This window comes from Gossypium hirsutum, chromosome A06, assembly GCF_007990345.1.
Source record: "Gossypium hirsutum isolate 1008001.06 chromosome A06, Gossypium_hirsutum_v2.1, whole genome shotgun sequence".
NCBI lineage: Eukaryota > Viridiplantae > Streptophyta > Magnoliopsida > Malvales > Malvaceae > Gossypium > Gossypium hirsutum.
In genome coordinates, this window is record NC_053429.1 from 104,175,283 (window position 1) to 104,183,612 (window position 8,330).

Below are 8,330 nucleotides of genomic sequence, written 5' to 3' on the forward strand. Positions count from 1 at the left end.
AAATGGGCTTAGGCTCAGATTGTATTTGCTCTCTATCTGGTTGTTTTATAAGGGATTACACACTGAGTTTTTGTAAACTCACCCCTCTGAGACAATCGAGTTTTCAAAAATCAAACTATTTTAAAAGCTTCCATGAAAAGAGACATTTTGAAAATTAATAATGTTCTAAAGGTAAACAACTTTTTTATGATGATTCATGTTTTGGAAATGAACGACACATCTTAGGAGAAATGAAAGGTGATAAAAAGAGGGTTTTACTTTAATGATGACTTGTTTTATGAAAAACACTTCAATGTGACATCGCCAGATTCGGCCATAACATCTAGACTGAGTTTGGGGTGGTACATAACATGTCTAGAGTCTAAAAATTACATGCCACATAAACCTGTGATAGTGTGATGTTATATGATTCGATCTAACCCTTTTTTCTTATAAATTTAAAGATGTCGACAAAATTCAATCATGTTGGCACTAATGAGGTAAACAATAATGTCCTAATTTCCAAGTAGGAAGTAAGTCATAGTTTACTAATTCTACAAAAGTTTGAAAGTGATGTTAGAAATGCCTTTTTTGGCATGGTGGGACAGTGGTTTACCCAGTTTATGTTAGCCAACCCTTTAGCTCAACAACTTCCACCCCCTATTATGCCTCTTATGGCATCCACGTGTCCTCAAATGATTAAAAGAGTTCAATGACCCCCAATTGATAAGATTAGAATATGTGGTGCCGAAGAATTCAAAGGTAAAATAGGTGATGACCTAGCTAGAGTAGAATACTGGCTTGAAAACATTTAGAGTGTTTTCAGCGAAATGGCTTAGTCACCTAATTATTATCTTAGATATGTGTATCGTTGCTTAAATATGGGGCCTATAGTTGGTGGTCGACTTTAACAACGGTTGTACTGAGAGATAGGGTTCACTGGGATTTCTTCATATTTGAGTTCAGGAAGAAATATGTCAGTAAATGATATCTAGACAGGAAAAAGAAATAATTTCTTGAACTGAAACAGGGAAATAAATTGGTAGCTGAGTATGAGGGAAAATTTGTGTAGCTTAATAAATATGCTCGAGAAATTGTGCCGACTGAGGAAGAACAGTGTATCCGTTTTGAAGACATGTTAAATGATGAGATTGAATATTAGTTGGCGCAATAGAATTTCGAGAGTTGGTGGTGTTATATGATCGGGCACAAAAGATGGAAGAAATTTGCAACAATAAGAAACAAAAAGAAAGAAAAGCTTGGGATTTCGATAAATAGAGTTCCTCTAGGTTTCCAGGTAGAAATAAATTGAGGCAAAGCGATTCAAGATTTCAGTTAGTACTAGCGGATAGTGTCAGTAGTGTTCGTAATGCCCCTCGACCTGTATGTGAGCATTGTGGAAAACTACATGCTGGTGAGCGTAGGACCAAGCTAGGTGCCTATTTCAGGTGTGGATCGAAGAATCATGTCATGCAAAATTGTCTGAGAAAACCAAAAGACAATGAGGAGTGGAGTGTAAAATAGGTGGCGATGCCTTAGAAAGGTAGACGTCCTAGTCAGAATAGTAATATTGAAGCTAAACGTAGTGGGACCAAAGAGACATCTGTTAGATCTGAAGCTAAAGCGCCTACTCAAGTATATGCCATCCAAACTAGGGAAGAAGCTACCGCACTTGATGTTATTGTTGGTACATTCTATCTCTTCGATGCTACTATATATGCACTAATTGACCTTGGGTCAACTCACTTGTATATTTTACACTGCATTAGTAACAAAAAAGAATTTACCAGATGGTTTAGTCGAGTTTGATGTTTAAGTCACTAATCCACTAGGTCAGAGTGTGATAGCTAATATGTTGAAAGTGTCATCCGAGAATAGATTAGTTGACATCATATGATGTTGTGGTGAATTGTAGACTGAAACGAATTGATTTGAGATGTTAGACTGGTAAAATGATTACAATTGAGTCAGATGAATCAAACAATGCTACTAAATTTATTTTAGCTATCTCTACAAAGAAATTGATTCAAAAAGGTTGTGAAGTATCTTTGGCTTATATACTTATACGAGAATCAGGATCAAAGGTTGATCAAGCACAGATTGTTAGTGAGTTTACTAACGTGTTTCCTGAAGAATTATTTAGATTTCTGCTGGCATGTGAGATTGAATTTGTGATTGACCTGATACCTAGGACTGCTCCGATATCAATTGCACCCTATTGAGTGGCACTAGCTAAGTTTAACGAACTTAAAGCACAGTTGGAAGAGTTATCAGACAGAGATTTTATTCAGCTGAGTGTTTATCCCTGCGGTGCACCTGTGTTGTTTGTGAAAAAGAAAGACGAGTCGATAATACTATGTATCAATTACAGACAATTAAATAAAGTAACAATAAAAAAATATATTTGTTGTCTCATATTGACAACCTGTTTGATTAGTTGAAAGGTGCCACAATGTTTTAAAAAATGGACCTTAGATCCAGTTATTATCAATTGCGAGTTAAAGACATCAACGTGCTGAAAACTACTTTTCAAACTTGTTATGGCCACTATGAATTCTGGTAATTCTGTTTGGGTAAACTAATGCCCCTGCTATTTTTATGGATTTGATGAATCGAGTTTTTCAGCCTCATCTAGATAGATTTGTAGTTGTTTTTATTAATAATATACTAATCTATTCTAAAATAAAATCTGAGCGTGCTCAGCATTTGAGAATTCTGTTGCAGGCTTTGCGTGTAATAGCCTGGTTTAAACCCAACAATGGTTTCGGGACCACAAATCCGAGTCTAAAAATATTTTTTTTATTTACTGTGTTTATTATATGTGAATTAGCATGTGTGAAAGTTTCGTATGAAAATTTTATCATTGTGTGCTTAATTTGATAAAAATGACCTAATCCCAAAAAATGTAAAAGTTGTCTGCTGTTTGTTAAAGTGCTTAGTTCATCTGTCTTTTAAAATGTGAGGTCCTTATGTTGTGAATAGACCATTTTAAGCTTGAGCGGATATTAATGACCTTAATGTTAATGTTTTAAATGTTTATAATGCAAGGGTAAATTGGTAATTGATTAATTAATATATGATAATAAAGCCAAAGCCAAAAATTAGGCCATTTTATGTTCATCTTGCCGAAAATACCAAAGAAAAAGAAAGAAAAACTCAAGCAAGGGTTCGGCTAGGAAATTTGAAGATTAATGAATGTAATCTGATCGGTTTTTGATAATTTCTACATTTTTGTGATTGTCACTTTGTGTTCTATCAAGCCCATGCCTAAATTTCTAATTTTGATGATAATTTTGAAATATGCCATTGATGAAATTGTGAGCTTTATGAAATTAGATGTTAGAAAATGGAAGATATGTGTTAGATTATTATGTTTTGTCTTTGAATTTTTGATGAATTTGAGTAATCTGGGCTAAATTGTACAAATGAAATTTTGAGGGACTAAAATGTAAAATAAATGAAATATGTGGACTTGTATGAATACTATAAAAATTCGGCTAAGCATTGATATAAGGAAATTTTTTGTATTTTGTAATTTCATGAATTAGGGACTAAAATGTCAAAATATCAAAATGTGAGGGCTAATTTGTAAAATACCCTAAAATGTATATATGGATTGATTTGAATGATTTGGTGATTAAAAAAGTTAAATTTGAATATGTTTAGATCAAGAACCAAAGAAAACAGAATTAGATCGGGGAAAATTGAAAGTACGAAGAAAGTCAATATACAAATAAATGTGTTTTGAATTGAATTATGAATGTTTATATGCTATTGAACAATGATAAATGATTATATGAGTTAAGCATGAGATATCTGAGAAAGTATCGACAAAGTTTTGACGTTCGAAAAGCCCCGTACGAACCATAGGAATAGTTAGGATACATATGTTATGACGTAGGATCCGATATGTGTTATTGTGTAAGGCCACGTCTAAAACGTTGGCATTGACTTATGATTTACGTGTAAGACCATGTTTGGGACATCAGCATCGTATTTGATTTCGTGTAAGACCCTGTCTGGGATAATGGCATCGATATTTGATTACATGTAAGACCACGTTTGGGACATTTGCGTTGTACGATCTTTTCGAGCTATCCGAGTATCCTTATTGATTTCAAATGATTCAATGGGCATTCCGAGAAAATAAACGACTATGTGAACTTGTATTCGATCCAGGTACGTTTGAATTGTATACCATGTTCGAAAAAAAAAGGTAAGTACATGTAACTTGGTGAACAAATGATATAAGTATGAGTTGCTATGGGAATGAGATATGATAGATATGTGAATCATGATCAAATGAACTATAAGAGATATATGGCTATGTGAATGTATTTTGCCTTGAGTTATATGAATGTATGGATCTAGATTGATGTTATGTGTCAAGTTTATTTGTATATGGTTTACTAAGTTTTTGAAAGCTTTCTTTGTGTGCATTTGCATTGTTTTATAGATATCGTAGCTATAGGGAGCTCGGGGATCATCAAGGATCATCACCACACTATCCAACTATATTTTGGTACCTTTTGAAAATGTATATTTTGAAGTATGGCATGTATAGTCTAGAAGTTTATGAATATGTTTTGTGAAGTGTATATCATGCCATGTGATATGGCTAGATTATGGTTGAACTTATGGTTTGATTTTGGTATATGATATGTTATGCAAATTATGCCTATGTGATGTGCTCATGAATGACCTAGTGAGAAATGGTCAATTTGGTAAGTTAGTAATGTGATTTGGTTATGGAAATGGTATGGTTTTAATATGAGAATGAATGTGAAATTTAATGATAATAACAAGTATAATTGAATGTGTTTGGTAGGTAAATATGGTATGTTTTAGTTTGGATAATAAGCATGAACTTAGTTGATGAATATATGTTATGAATGATAAATGTTTTGTGGTTGAAATTGGTTGGAATTATGGTGTATTTGATTCTTGAATGGTTCTTGTAGGGAGGACCCTAAAGGGGTGGCATTATGGCCTTGTAAATGGCCTATTTTTGCCCACACAGGCAGGGACACGGGTGTGTGTCTCAGTCGTGTTGCTCAATGGCCATTTCGAAATGAGCCTGGGCAGACCACACAGTCACACACACGGGCGTGTGCTAGGCTGTGTGGCAAAGTTAATTTCAAGCACGGGCAAGAAAAACGGGCGTGTGACTGGACATGTGATCCAAGTCAGTAGCCTCCCTAATTTTCACATGACCTGGCACACTGGCGGGTTTTGTGGCCGTATGGATAAGTCAATATGTATGCCCTATTTTGCCACGGCCTATACACATGGGCGTGTCTAATGCCGTCTGAGGCACATGGCTTGTTCACACGGGCGTGTGACCTCTGTAACTTTGAAAAATGTTTAAGTTTTGAAAAATTTTGTATGCGTTTGGTTTAGTCCCAACTCCTTCCTAATGCATGTTTAAGGTCTTAATGACCTAAGAAAGGGACTTTATGCTGATGTTGACTATAATGCTATGATGTTTGTGAAATATATGTGAAATGTTCTAATACGTTAGGTAACGCCTTTTGACCCTAGTCCGACAACGAATACAGGTTAGGGGTGTTACAAAATTAACACCCCACACCCGTGCCCCACGCAGGGTCGGAATATGAGGCATTACCTAACTTAAACTTATGCATATAGACATTTTCATAACACCAAAACATGGTCAAATTAAAACTTTTTCAATTTTATTTATAAACTCCTTAACAAGAGCCTACTAAGCCCAAAACATCCATTGGAACCCATTCAGAAACAATCCTAGACCTTTAAAGAACTCTGAAAATAACTCTTAACATAGGGGCACACGCCCATGTAGGAGGGGCAACGCGCCCTTGTGACATTTCAACATGATCGTGCTATTGGCCCGTTGGCTCACATGGCTTAAGCAATACAGGGACACACCCGTGTCTTATACCCTTGTGGAATTAATTCTAAATGCACACCTATAGGGTTTTTCACACGGCATGGAACACGCCCGTGTCTCTGGCCGGTGTCCTTCACACAGCCATGACACGCCCGTGTGCAAAAACTTCGACATTCTATTTCTGACGTCAACAATCCTTAAGGGCCACATAGCCAAGGCACACGCCCATGTGCTAGGTCGTGCCCTTCACATGGCTGAGACACACGGCCGTGTCTCTGCCCGTGTGTTTACTACCATGCATACTGACTTACAATTCTTACGTGCAAGGGACACACGGCCATATCACACCACCATGTGGTGAACCGTGTGTCACACACGGCCTAGAAACATGCCCGTGTGGACAAAATAAGGCTATTTACCAAGCCTTTTTGTCACCCTTATTTACGTAACCTGCACAAAAATCACTCTATACTAACATAAGGGCACATACATAGCCAAAATAACCACAACGGACAACATTTCAATTATGCAATTTACTCATCTATGAAAATATCATCTTCTATTTATAAATCAAAATGAGTATTGACCATCATCCATGGCCTTATACAAAATGAGTATCATATTCATCATATGAGCCAACACATTATGGCTAACTAACAAAACACTAAACAAAGACTCGAGTCCCTAGACATGCCAGAAAACAAAACAATGAAACTAGTTATACCAAGGTCTTGAGTGATAGTGTGATTGAAGATTTTGATGTCACCGGATCCCCGATGCTAGCTTGGTGGCATTATAAGGAAAGAAAAGAAAGGAGGGTAAGCGTGGGAGCTTAGTAAGTACATATATGCAAATAAAGTGTAATTATAAGAAAATCACACTCATCCAACGGTAGCTTGTCATGCTTAAAAGATATAAATCACTTAACATCTCTATCTTACTTTTCTTTTCATTCATGTATACTTAATAGACCTCGTTCTTTACTCAGGTCCTAACCATGAGCTTGGTATACATACCTCATCAAAGTATTCACCAACTAAATCTTTGGGTTACCCATTGAACTCTCAAAATAAATATGGATAAGCGAGGAATTTGCGTCTAAATGCCATATAAGAAATCAATGCTACCTCGTGCTATGAAAAGCTCACATTTGAGCCACTTACGGGTCTTTTTATCAAGTCAGGACCCGGACCCCATAGCTACCATATAACGTATGCTCATTGAGCCACTCACAGGTCTATACACAAAGTCAGTACCCGGACCCACGTTACCTATAGCATTTATCTCATGAACTCAGACTCAACTCATGAGTTTATACCACATAATTTTCATAACATGCCCCTTTGTATCCTATGCTATGTCTAAGGTTCAACAGCGCTTCATATCTAATCGAATAGCATCGCATTTGCTCACATTGTAATTTACTTGCAAAACATGTCATTTAAACATTCATGGGAACAATTAGAATTTAGATACATAATAAAAATAAGCTAATTACACATGTATATTATTAAAATATATCCAAGTAAGCTTTAATAACACATTATTTACATATGTACTTACCTCGATACAAAATGATGAAGACGAGCTTAATCCTCGAAAACTTTGTTCTTACCCCAATCAAGACCCGAATCACGTTTCTCTTGATCTAAATTAATAAAATTCATTTATTTCATCAACATATCAATTTAGACGCTTGAAAGTTCATAATTGGGAAAAATGACTATTTTGCCCCAAACTTTCACAAAATGACCATTTTGTCCCTATGCTTGAAAATCAATTTTTATCAAATTTCTTCATATAATAAGCGTAGCTGATTACTTTTTATACTAGAAGCAACCCAAAATTTCCATTATTTCTCACATTATCAACAAATTTCCAACTTATACAAAATAGTCCCTATTAGGGTTTTCATGAAAAATCCCTTCATAAAAGTTGTTTATTACACATCTAATACTCATATTCTTCCATAAAATTTTAGAAAACTAAACATATGCTTTCATGGCAAAACCCTAATCTCTCAACCATTTTGCAGAACAATCCCTTTCATAGAAAGCTTATATTACAAAGAGTCCAAAAATACAAAAAAATCAAGAATAACCTTATAAATGACTTACTTGTAAGAGATGTTAATGGATGATATTTTCAGCTCTCAAAACCCCCCTTTTGAAGATGAAAATCGGTTGAAGAAGAAGAAATAAAAAGATGAAGCCTTTTTTTGTTTTATTTTATTTAAAACTAGTCAAAATTCGTGAACAAAACACCACCTAATTTTGACTTTCCCATCAATTTGTCCCCCCCTATGGCCGGCCACACTATTCTCTAGGGTCTAATTGCTCTTTAAGGCCCCCAATTTAGGTTCTTTAGCTAATTGACACTCTTATCTAACAAAATAGGACTTTTGCACTTTAAGCGATTTAGTCTTTTTTCACAATTAGGCAAGCAATCGCTAAATTTAATTCACCAAAATTTTCATGTA